The following is a 12,911-nucleotide window of genomic DNA, read 5'->3' on the forward strand; positions in this document are numbered from 1 at the left end:
TTGTGGTGCTTTTCCCAGGCCATTAGCAGGACCCTGGATTGGAAGTGTAGCAGCAAAACACAGTCAGTGCCCATTTGGGATGCTGGCATCACAGACGGTGGCTTCACCTGCTATGCTACAATGTCAGCCCCATTGATAGAGTTTCTTAGAAGACAAATATACTTGTTAATTAATAAGGAGTTATTCCTACTCATTGACAACATATCTGTTTAAGATTTTAAATGAACCACAGTGGATTTTCAGCATGAAGAAGCATTAAGTTTAAAAAAAAAAAATCTAAATTCAAATCCAAAGAGGCTTTCATTACTTGACCTAAAGCTAGAATTGGGCTAAAATAAAGTGAATAAGCTATTGCAACATATAAAAAGATGTTTTATGATGAACTGTTGGTGTTTGATGATCCACATGAAGTTCAGTCAAAACATCAAGAGCTTATTCAGGTTATTTGTTCCTGTGTAGATAGGATCTTATTGAAGATCTAACTTTAAATCATAAAATGCTTGTTCTGGCTTAAGGATTCACTCATTGAACTCTTGATTAAATTATGATTGTGCAGAGCGATTTCTACAAAGTAAAGAACCCATTGTTTGCAGTGATCTGTAAGTGAACAGAATCCTCTAACTTTCTCTTGATAATGAGAAAAAAATGATGGAAATCTCTCTGAAATGAAATATTTTCATTAACGTAATATACCTGGATTATGTTTCTAGATGTTAGATTCCTTGTTTTGGCAAAGGTATAGCATTTATTTCAAATATTACACTGTTCTTGGTCCAAATAATGGCATAGAATCAATCTTATGGATAATACCATGATAGCTTATGCTTTATTGGGCCCTTTGTATAAGTGGATGGTATCTTAGTAACCTTTCAAGGCATAATTCAACAGTACAATATTACAGATATTCCTGGTAAAGGCCAGTAAGTAAATAATGAGCGGGAAATTAGAAAGAAAAATTGGAGCACAGTTGAACAATAACAAAATATGTGCCCTTAGGTAGCATTGAAGACTACTTGAGTTCAGTATGATGGGAAGCAAAAAATGATTGTTTTTCTTTTGTGGCACTGGAATATTGAAAAATTCAGTACCCTTGCCTATTGTGTTTTATGACCTGGAGGGCTGTGTATAAATATAATGAGATTTTTTTTTCCTTACCTGGCTTTCAATAGTGGTTTTTGTTCTTCATTGCTATCACGTTTTAAAAGAAATGGTCCAGTTTGGATAAATGTAGCATGAGACTATCTAAATTTTAATATATTCAATATGAATAAGTCTGTCAATATCAGAATTGTTGGCCTTTGAAGACCAAGAAGAACCTCTGGAAATGTTTACTTAAAGATTAATTTAAACACAAGTGAAATAAAAGATTACAGCTCAAATTAACTCTACTTTATTATGAGAAGGATATCTTTCTTATGTCAAGGAAGAAGCCTTTAAGAGAATGTTGCAACAGGTAGTTACAAGATAAATATATTCTTTTAATTGGAATCTGTGATTTTTATAAGAGACACAATAATGGTCTTTCACTGGAGATACACAAGGAGATTTCCTGACTAATATATTGTTAATGTCTTAAGTCTGTTATACAAATATTTACCACCTGAGTAAATATTTCCAAAGTTGATATGGTCTGATTGTTGCAAGATTTAAGAGAAATATTGCAGCACATGCTATCAGTAATGTTTCAAAGGCTCTTCTTTAATATTTAGAGAACTGGAGAGTGTGTGAGTGATCCTGTGCTTGGCTGGGAGACTGGCTGCCTAGCCCAATCAGGAGGATGAGAGGGCATGGCGCACCATGCTTCCCAGGGGGGACACTATGACTTGACTGCTGGCAGGCGGCAGGAACCCCAGGTACATTTCCCCCATCTCTGCTTCCTATTGAAGGGCCTTGTGATTGTCAATCAGGTAAACAGCTCCTGGGTGTGACCCTGACCCATAAGGACCAGCTGGAAGGCTACCTAGGCTATGTGACCTTCAAGCTTATTGGAGAGGCGTAGAGGTGCCAGTAAAAGCCTTATCCTATAGAATTAGTGTTGCCCTGGACTAGCTACTCCCCCTCTGCCTGCTCTTTACAAGCTTGTGCTTGATTGTTAATAAACAGACATGTCCACCAAAACTTGTCTCTGGTGCTTCTTGTCGAAGAATGCTGTCGCCCCATCATCCTGACAGTGTGGGACTCGCAGGATGAGCCCGCAAGAGTGGAAGAGAAACCTGGAGTAAGTGGCTGGCTACAGTTTGGAGTACCATATCGTATCTACCCATCTTATTTTTCTTTCTGCTTCTAGACTGGCATATGAAATTTTCTTTTTTTTTTTTTTTTGCAAATTTCTATAAGTAGGGGTTCTACAGAGAAACAGAACTAGTAAGATGTCTACATAGAAAGTGAGAGGATTATTTAAAGGAATTGACTGACATTTTTATGGAGATTTTCAAGTCCCAAATATGCAGAGAGACCCAAAAGCTGGAGAGTCAGTGGAGAACCAGCATTGCCATTTGTCCAAAGATTGTCTGCTGCTCAGTTTACTTTTGCTCAGTAAAGGCCAGTCTATTTTTCTATTCAGGTTTTCAAATCCACCCACACATTGGTGGTCAATCTGCTTTACTTAAAGAACACTGATTCAAATGTAATCTTATCCAAAGCACCCTCACAGAATCATGAAGGATAACATTAGACCGTATAGCTTGGCACCGTGGCCTAACCAAATCGGCAGATAAAGTTAACTATCACAGGTCCTAAAATAAAGATATTGAATTTTGTATATTTTTAAGTTTTCTTTTTTCAAGTTAACTTTTACAGAGCAATAGATTAAGTCCAAATTCTTTTTAAAATTTCTTCGCACAAATTATTTAAAGGCAAACAATTCGATATTTTAATTGTATCAACTTTGTAGGAGATGCCTCCCAACATAACAGTTGTGTTCATATTAAAACTTTCCCAAGAGGCCCCCATAATTTTAGCGAAATTTGTCATTTAGAAATATAGTTGACAGAGAGCAAAGCTCATTGTATGAAGACGCAAGTCTGACAAGACATTTGGAATTTGTTGGCCCTTGACATTTAATTAAAAGACAGATCTATTATATCTATGTTGACCTTCCTCTCTATGAACTTGCTCTTATAACGCAGCAGACTATGGAAAGAACAATCTGAGAAATAAATGATTATACTGTATGTAAAATGTTTATACTTACCCCAAACCAAGTTGATGATATAGCAAAATATTCCATATATTTTTCCTTTGTTCCTAGCACATTTATCTCAGCATTTAGTTTTCAAACCCAACACAGAATCTACCATCCTATCACAGTCTGAGAACCCCTGACCCCCACCCCACCCCCAAGCAGGAGACTCAGGGAGCCATCAAGCAATTACAGCTTTCCTCAGACCTCAGTCTTACTCATCCTGTTGTTAAGACTCCTAGGGCTGCCTAGTAGCAAAAAAAAAGTAGTTACATTAGAAACATTAAAAAGCAAGATATGATCAAGAATCAAGTAGTGCTGAACTTATTAAATTTACAGGTTCAAAGAGAACTACACCTTTTCTGAATCTTAATTGTGAGTCGAAATATGGAACTTAGGAAAACATATTAGTGAAATTTGGGGTTATGAGGTCAATTGATTCAGCATAGGTCATCCAAGGCAGGGGACATGTTGTGAAAGTTCATAACAAAGTGGAATACAATTAATCAACATGGGAAGATGTGGGCATTAAGGCAGTGTTTAAGAAAAAAATTGTGCTGACAATTGAGCTTTTTTGTCTAAGTGAACAAATTATCTGGAATAGCAGATATTGAGTGAATAAAATGCATAGGCAGTTTGAGAAATAATTTTAAAAATATGAAATTTAATGATTGTATTGGTGTTAGTCTTAAAAATGGAGAGCATCAGCTGAATTTGAAGAGTTAAAATTTTTTTTGTTGTTGTTTTTTGGTTTTTGGTTTTTGGTTTTTTGATGAGCAATGTGGCACTCTGGAATTCATGAAGATTCTTCCACAGACACTGATTTGTTAAGAGAATTTTATTCATGTTTATTCCATGCTATATTAATGAAAAGGGAGTCAATTTACTTTATTTGGAGAATAATAAAATCATTAAATATAACACTTTAGCTCCTGTTTTCCTGTAATTTTTACACAGGTTGATTTAAGTGGCAGATTTTTACTTTTTTTTTAATTTTTTGACAGGCAGAGTTAGACAGTGAGAGAGAGAGAGAGACAGAGAGAAAGGTCTTCCTTTTTCTGTTGGTTCATCCCCCCAGGTGGCCACTATGGCCCACGTGTTGCAGCTGGCGTGCTGGTCTCCCATGGGGGTGCAGGGACCCAAGCACTTGGGCCATCCTCCACTGCCTTCCCGGGCCACAGCAGAGAGCTGGACTGGAAGAAGAGCAACCGGGACAGAATCCGGCGCCCCAACCGGGACTAGAACCGGGGTGCCAGCGCCGCAGGCAGAGGATTAACGTAGTGAGCCGTGGCACCGGCTGATTTTTACCTTTTATCTCATTTTTAATTGTATTCATCACTTACTGTTTTTCTACATAAAATCTTTTTCTTATTGAAAGGAAGTGGTGATGGTCTTTTCCCAGTTAGAAAATGTGAATGCTACTCTTGTGGGATGGCCTCTGACTACGATTGGTCAAGATTGTTGTCTCCAAGTAAGGAAAGCATATGGGTCCAGCATTGTGTTGTAGCAGGTAGGGTGCTGCCGGCAATGTCACTACCCCATATGGGTGCCAGTGTGTACTCCAGTTCCCTGATGATGGCTTGGGAAAAGTAGGGAGGATGGCCATGTGCTTGGGCCCAAGCTACCCACAGGTGACCCTTAGAGAACCTCAGCCTCCTGGCTGGAAAATGCACAGGAAGGGGTGTGGGCAAGCTCAGCAAATGCATACCACCCTTCAGTGCATTCTGCAGGCACAGGAAGTGGTGTCTGTGGACAGGGCTTAATTGAATGTGCAAAGAAGCTAAAATTGGGGTGAGACTTGAGCACTACCCATTTCTTAACCTACCCCCCTCTGTTTTAATTTCTGAAGTGTCCTGGCGTCAGGTGTATGATGGGATGGGCGTGTACAGGAAAGCAGCCGGTAGCCATATTGGATTTTTCTAGCTGGCACTGGTTCTGAGTTGTAACATCATAGGTGCTGCATTTTCTGTTATATGGAAGGGGCAGGGCTTTGGTAGTTCACAGAAAGGGGTGTTTGAGCAGTGCATGAGGACAGGAAAGGGAGTTTGGGTGGTGCACTGAAAACCATGCAACTGCACCATGGGCCATGTGTGGCTGCGGCAGTCAAGGCAGCATGGTGGTGCTAGTGAAAAGCTGCTGCTTGTTGGCGCTAACTCCTGCCAACATCACTACATATCTGAAGGGGACAGTGACAACATTCCTTAGCAAAATATGATCAAAACTATCTAAAGATTTATATAAATTTCACAATGGATAAAGTAATAGCATATGTTTCCAATGTAAACTATTAAATTACATACTAATAATACATTTTGTTTTATATGAATTCAGTCATCCCACTACAAGGATTCCTTAAGGTTATGTAAAGTAATATAGGATAAATTATCAATTTGGGCAGCTTGACTGTCTAATATAAAACTTTTATAAGAAGTAAACCCCTATTAAGAGATCCAAAGAATTTACTCTTATCAGATTGATAATCATAATGAATTTCGATTGAATTTCTATTTCTATTTCAGTATCAACTAAGAGTTAATTTTGACATTATCTTTTTAATGGCATTTTCAGGGAGGAGAATGGCTGTTGTTTCTTAATAAGCCATGACATTCTCCATCGTTCTTCTAATTTGTTTTAAAGGACATCATAATATAATTCTTTATTCTTGTATTCAAAATGGAAATGCAATATAATATAAATATATTTGGATTTTATATTATCAAAAATACTTTTGACTTCTTGTCTGATTTAATAATTCTTTGGTAGCCAATATTTTAGAAAGGACCCAAATATTTGAATAAATTATACTGTGTCCTGTCCTTGTGACCCACATCACTGAAATATTTCAAAAACTGATATTTCCTCTTGAATGTTACATAGTTGACATTTCAGATTTCCGTGAGATTGATGTGGCACAAGATATTTGAGGGTGAATGAAAAGTTGAACACACACAACCAACACTGAAAAAATTTCTCTGTGTTGCAATGTTACCTTATCACAGTTTTGAAGCATGAAAGTGTACAGAATTTTATGTAGCTATTTACGTTATGTTACTGTCAACTCTTTTTTTTGAAAATTGACTAACAAAATATTTGAAGTGCTAGAACACAATAATCTACAGATTTTGCATATTTAACAGATCAGATATTTTTATCTGCATGATAAAAATATATAAGAAAATTAAGATTTAAGTTGCTACATTTATTACAGATGATTGTTAGAAATGACAGATACCCTATTTTTAATCTGAAATATTTTTAAAATTTTAGTATGTAACAACAAAATGCACTCATTATTTTATGGACAACTTTATAAAATAAAATAGAAATTTTTACCTAATGCAAAAAAAAAATGCTGCATGAAATACTACTTTTTGCTTTTGTTTGCTTCATGCTTGTAAACCCATAGCTTTTTAAAAGTGAAAGTGATAAATTACTATCAGTCTATGACAGCGTTTTTGATGTGTCCTCTTGTACATGAGAAACTGAGTAGAGAATACCTGAACTCATTTCTCTTGGGATTTGAACAACCATAAAAAATGGTTTTGTTTTGGACTTTGTAGGGCTCAGAAATGAAAATGCCATTATGTCGAGGACAGTGCATCAATCTAATTTGCTACCTAGATCCCCAATTTCATTCTTCCCCAGTACAGGCCATTTTACAATATGCAAGATAATATCAATCTTACTTCAAACTTTAATAATGTTTTCTAAGTGACAATCTTGTATTTATATGAACAGGAGTGTAATATAACAATCTTATTCATTTAAATTATTAGTACTAATTTCACTAAACCTTTTTTTTTTTTTAATGAGAGGACTGTAGTTCACATGAGTGATTTGAGTTTTTAAGAATTCAATTGATAGCACCAGCCGTGATTACAACAAGCACATCCACTAAGGGGCAAATGAGTAGAGGGGAAATAAGAGGTACTAATTTACTTTTCTTTTAAAAAGTCTAAGCAGTTTCATACAGATATGAGAAACAGAAAAATGTTGTTCTGATTTTTGTTGTAATACAATGAACTACAAGTTTCATAGATCATAGCAATGGATAAATATCAGTACAATAGACTCATGATTCACCTTATCATTGTGAAACAGGAACTTCAATAGAATCAAGCCATACTAATTCAATAAGAATTTTGGGGAATTTCAACATAGCAATCTTTTAAAAAATAAATGTCAGATATAACAAAAAGTATTATGATGTCTATTTCAAATTATTTAAGCATCTTAAGCATTTTATATGTGAATATAATGTTTATATGTTTATCAGAATATATGTAATGAATCTGATGGGGTTAAATGTATATACAAACACACATACACCAATGGATTTAAAGATACATTTTTCTGCAAGAATTTTATCTGCTGGATTGAATGTCTATATTCTAGGCAGACGTTCTGCTCAATATGAAATGCTCTAACTTTCAAGGCATTATGCAAAATTCTGTGGAGTTTGTGTGTGTGTGTGTGTGTGTTTGTGTGTGTCTATGTAAAAGACATATGATCACCATGTTATTATAAAGAGTAAAAGCAACAATCTCCTATTTCATTATTTTGGAACCACCCTTATTAAAATTACTGGCTTAGCTAAATGCAAAGATCAAGAATCTGTCTTAAATTTGCTAAAGTATGAACCTCATCCTAGAGAAGTACACCTAGAAAGTGGAATGAAAGGACAAAATGCCTTCTATTAATCATTCTTTCCTGCAAAGATAGCATACTGAGCTCGTGGACTTAAAAACCTTTATCAAAGTAACTATGTAGGTGTTATAGGTGAACTTGAGTGATTTCATAGGAAGTTTTAAACTACTGGGGGACTAGGAACAACCAGAATCCTTCCCATCAGTGAATCCCACTCTGAATTTACTCCCCTGACAGAAGCTATAATTCTATAGATTGTAGTCACTTTCAGAGGTACACAAAAGCAGAGCCATAGGGACAATGTAACTTGATCTCATTCATTTCTTTCATTTGACCTCCTGCTAAGCTTTCATTGGTTGAAGCCAACTGAAGGGGAGTCTGGGGTTGTACAATCTACATGTAATTATCTCCCAGGGGCAGGAACAGGAGAGAAAATGGTGGCACATATACATAGGGAAGGCATAAGGAGAATAACTAGTACTTGAGCACCAAGGTGAATTTCCAAATATTAAAGTTTGGAAACTGGAAAACTGAAAGACTTTGAACTAAATAATTACAATTTTACATACCTTTGTTCAAACAAAAGATTTGAACAAATGGGATCCTGTCTAAGTGAATTACACAGTATTCATAGAAAAGTTTCTCATAATGCTGTGTATTTTAAATACCAGGGTTTGCCTTCTCTTATTCTTTTAACTTATGTGAGGAAAGTATAAGTTTAGCACAATTACTGAATTAGCTTACTGCTCAGTCTGGGTTTCTACTGAAAAACAAAATAGATTAAAAACTTGAATAAAACATTATTATTAACCATAATTCAGTTAATAGAGTCCTAGTATTACAACGTTTTTTAAAAAATATTTTGACCTTATATAAAGGTATGAAATAACATTTTTCATTGGTTTTATTTACATTAATATTTATTGAAGGAACCAGTAAGATGTTTAAATGGATCCAGTGAGGGGCCAGCCCTGTGACACAGTGGGTTAAAGCTACTACCTGCAGTGCCAATGTCCCATATTGGTGCCGGTTTAAGTCCCGGCTGCTCCACTTCCTATCTAGCTCTCTGCTATGACCTGTGAAAGCAGTAGAAGATGGCCTAAGTCCTTGGGCCTCTGTGCCACATGGGGAACCCAGAAGAAGTTCCTGGCTCCTGGCTTTGGATCAGCTCAGCTCTGGCTGTTGCAGTCATCTGGGGAGTGAACCAACGGATGGAAGACTTCTCTCTGGATCTACCTCTCTCTGTATCTCTGTCTTTCAAATAAATAAAATAAATATTTTTAAAAATGGGCCAGTGAACATTTGACTGTATAGGAAATTAACAAATAAGTATTAATATACAAAACTTGGACTTTTTTTTCTAAACTAGTTAGTGTCCAGCAATGTCATAAACCATAATCCTTTATGTCGTTGGTCCCAATAGATAAAAATAATCCCCTGTCCGTTGGCGAATACTTAAAAGTTAATCTCTGCCTCTACAGAGTTATAAAATAGATAATACCACTTCAACCCCAACACTACTCTGAAAAAACACTTGGCATTTTCTTATAACGATTCATGATTTTAAAGTATTTTTTCTGACACCGATAGTCATCCTTAACATACAGGTTAACCCAAGTGTACATATACTATTTTGGAGCATGGACACTTTGTCCTGAAAACTACATATAGTGGATAAAAATTCCACGGAGCAATACCTATTTAGAGATATACTCAAATGAGGGAAGTAATTATCCCAATATAGAAAAAAAAACAGTAAAGAAATCCACAGCAAGAAAGGGAAATGAAATGTCTATCAATAAAATTTTTAAAGTGTTATTTAGATTTTTGTGACTGAAGTGGTGTTCAAATCCTTCAGGGCAGAGGTCGAAAAAGCACATTGGCACTACAAAAGCGAAGTGTAGACGATGGCATTGCTCTCAAAAATCTCATAGTACAGGTGGTTCTTTAAATGAATCTATTGCACCTAAGGAGAGTAATACAAAAAAGAAATAAATATTATGTATTAAACCAATGCCACAAAGTATAGCAAAACAATGCAGTGGGTTCAGATTGGAGAAGTCAGTAAGATTTTTTGAATCAAGTAGAATCCGAAATAAGACTTGTGATATAATCAAATTTGGATTGCAAGAGAATATCTTGAAGTTAGAGTAATGATAGATATGGCAATGAATTATGCTTGCATTCATTCTCAAATATTATTTGAGTGCTGCTTCTGTCCTGGTTATTGACCATCACTTGAAATTATAATTGCGAGCTAGAGGGATGTGTTTCTTACTCCCGTAAAGATACCATTATAATGTGTGTCAACAATAAGCAAGTAATTATGTTGGCCATAGTTAACTTTTAAAAAAACCTCAGTATGTAATTAATATTGCTGAACAAAATTTAATTAAGGAAACTTATGTTTACAAAATTTTACTGAAATAAGGGAGAGTATGGACAAACTCTGCAGTGTCTTGGGAAGGGGAAGTATTGAAGTAATGGTCACTTAGACATCGTGGTGGAGAGAGGAAGAGAGATGCAAATCTATTTAGAGAGATTCATTAATATAGATACTGAATTCACCAATAATGAAGATAAGGAAGTTCTAAAGGAAAACTGCCAGCTATCAATACTTTTTATAGTATCTGAAAGGCAGAGAGACTGAGAAGCAGACAGAAATTTCTCATCCATTGATTCACTACCAAAATGCACAGAACAGATGGAATGCTAGACCACAGAACACAATGCAAGTCTCCCATGTAGGTGGCAGGGACTCAACAATCTGAGTCATCAGCTACTTTCCAGGCTATGAATTTGCAAGAATCCTAATTTGGGAGTGGAGCCAGAACTATAACTGATGTGCTCCAACATGGGATCCATGAGTCTTTTTTAAGATTTGTTTATTTATTTGAAAGGCAGAGATACAGAGAGAGAGAGGAAGAGAGAAAGAGGAAGAGAGAGAGAGAGAGAGAGAGGAAGAGAGAGAGAATCTTCCATGCATCCCTTTATCATCCAAATAGCTGCAAAGTACCGAGTTGTGTCATTGGGAAACCAGGAGCCAGGAGCTTCTTTGGGTCTCCCGCATGGGTGCAAGAGCCCAAGCACTTGGGGCATCTTCTGCTGCTTCCCAAAATGCATTAACATGATTGGAAGCAGAGCAGCCATGACTCAAATGAGCACCCATATGTGTGGTAGACACAGGCACAGCTGCATGAGGAGACCACATGGAAACAGGGTCAACAATGGTATGGCCAAGGATCATGCCTCCCATTGCTTAAAAATAAACAAAAAGGGGGAAATGTGGTGGAATAAGAAGGCCGTGCCAAGATGGCACAGGCAAGTGAGTGTCAGTTACTCAAGAAATGGCTTCGGAACTTACCTGGCAAAAGAGCCTGCCTAGCAACAGGCAGTGATTGATTATGGCATACACTGCCCCTTGACCAGATTGGCTGCCTCAGCTATAAAACCTGCTATACCCACTGAAATAAACGAGTCTGCAAGCTGCTAGCCTCTAGCCCACTTTCACCTGACTCCTGGTGCCTGTGTCATGACTCCGTGCCTCTTGCCCCCACCATGCTTCTCCTCTCAGAACAAATACACAGCAACATCTATGGGATGTTAGCATTGCAGGATGAAGCTTGGCCCACTGCACCAAAGCACCAGCCCCAAGGATATGTATGCCTCAGCTATTGTACCAAATGTTGGTCCCATTACACACACACATACACACACAGAAATATTAAGAATATCAGCTATCTTACCTCTTGGCCATAAATTATATTTTGTGAAATAGCATCAGGCAAAAAATGACTATATACCAGTTAAATAAGAGGTTAAGGTAATACGTGAAAATACTATGACTCAGAGTCTTATAATTATTAAGGGGACATTGAGAGGATACAGATGCAAGTCTTCAAAGAGTTAAAAATTTGTAAGGTTTTCTCAGGTCAATGATATTACTGAGTTATGTGTGGCAAACATTTCATCATCAAGGAGACCTATACCTTATTTATTCACCAAAATAAATGGAATACAAGACCCACTGTAACTGGTCTTAGTTGAAATGTAAAAAGTAGATTCTCTTGGAGAGTCTTTGTGTTCAAAATTGTATGGAAGTTTCACAAAGGAATCACTTGGGAAAAGATCATGTAGTATCTTGAATGCTGAGATAAAACACTTTTCTTTAATCCTATGGGTTGCATAACATATGTAAAAAGGGAGATGACTTTGTCTCTAAAATTGAATTTATCTCTCAGCCAGCGGTTGACCATAGGGTCAACATAAGTGACTGGAGTTGTAGCACAGAGAGTTGAGCTACCATTTGCCATGCTGGCATCCCATAAAAGAGATTTGGGCTGCTCTGCTACTGATCCAGCTCCATGCAAATGTGCCTGAAAAGGCAGCAGATGATGGCCTAAGTGCTTTGACCTCTTAAACTCATAAGAAATAAAAGGTGATAGGGCCGGCACTGTGGTGCCAGCATCCAATATGGGCGCCAGTTGAGTCCCGGTTGCTCCACTTCCAATCTAGCTCTCTGCAATGGCCTAGGAAAGTAGTAGAAGACGGCCCAAGTCCTTCGTTCCCTGCACCTGCATGGGAGACCCAGAAGAAGCTCCTGGATCCTGGATCCTGGCTTCAGATAGGTGCAACTCCAGCCACTGTGACTGACTGGGGAGTGAACTAGCAGATGAAAGACCTCTCTCTCTCTGACTCTCCTTCTCTCTTTGTGTACTCTCAAATAAATAAATAAATATTTTTTAAAATAAAGATATATGTAAGATTTTAATTAAGATTCCTGATTTTCTTTTTTTAAAAAGATATGATAATTATAATTTTTAATATTTTAATATCATTTGTTTGGAAGTCAGAGTTATGGACAGAGAGGAAGAGAGAAAGAGAAAGAGATAGAGATATTTATCTATCTATATCTATATCTATCTCTCTCTCTCTATATATATATATATATAGAGAGAGAGAGAGAGAGAGAAAGAGAGAGAATGAGAATATTTTCCATCTGCTGGTTCACTCTCCTGATATCCACAACTGCCAGGTCTGAACCAAGCTGAAGCCAGGAGACAGGAGCTTCATCTGAGTCTCC

The sequence above is a fragment of the Oryctolagus cuniculus genome, chromosome 9, assembly GCF_051225735.1.
Source record: "Oryctolagus cuniculus isolate XC-2025 breed Fujian yellow rabbit chromosome 9, ASM5122573v1, whole genome shotgun sequence".
In the NCBI taxonomy this organism is placed as follows: Eukaryota; Metazoa; Chordata; class Mammalia; order Lagomorpha; family Leporidae; genus Oryctolagus; species Oryctolagus cuniculus.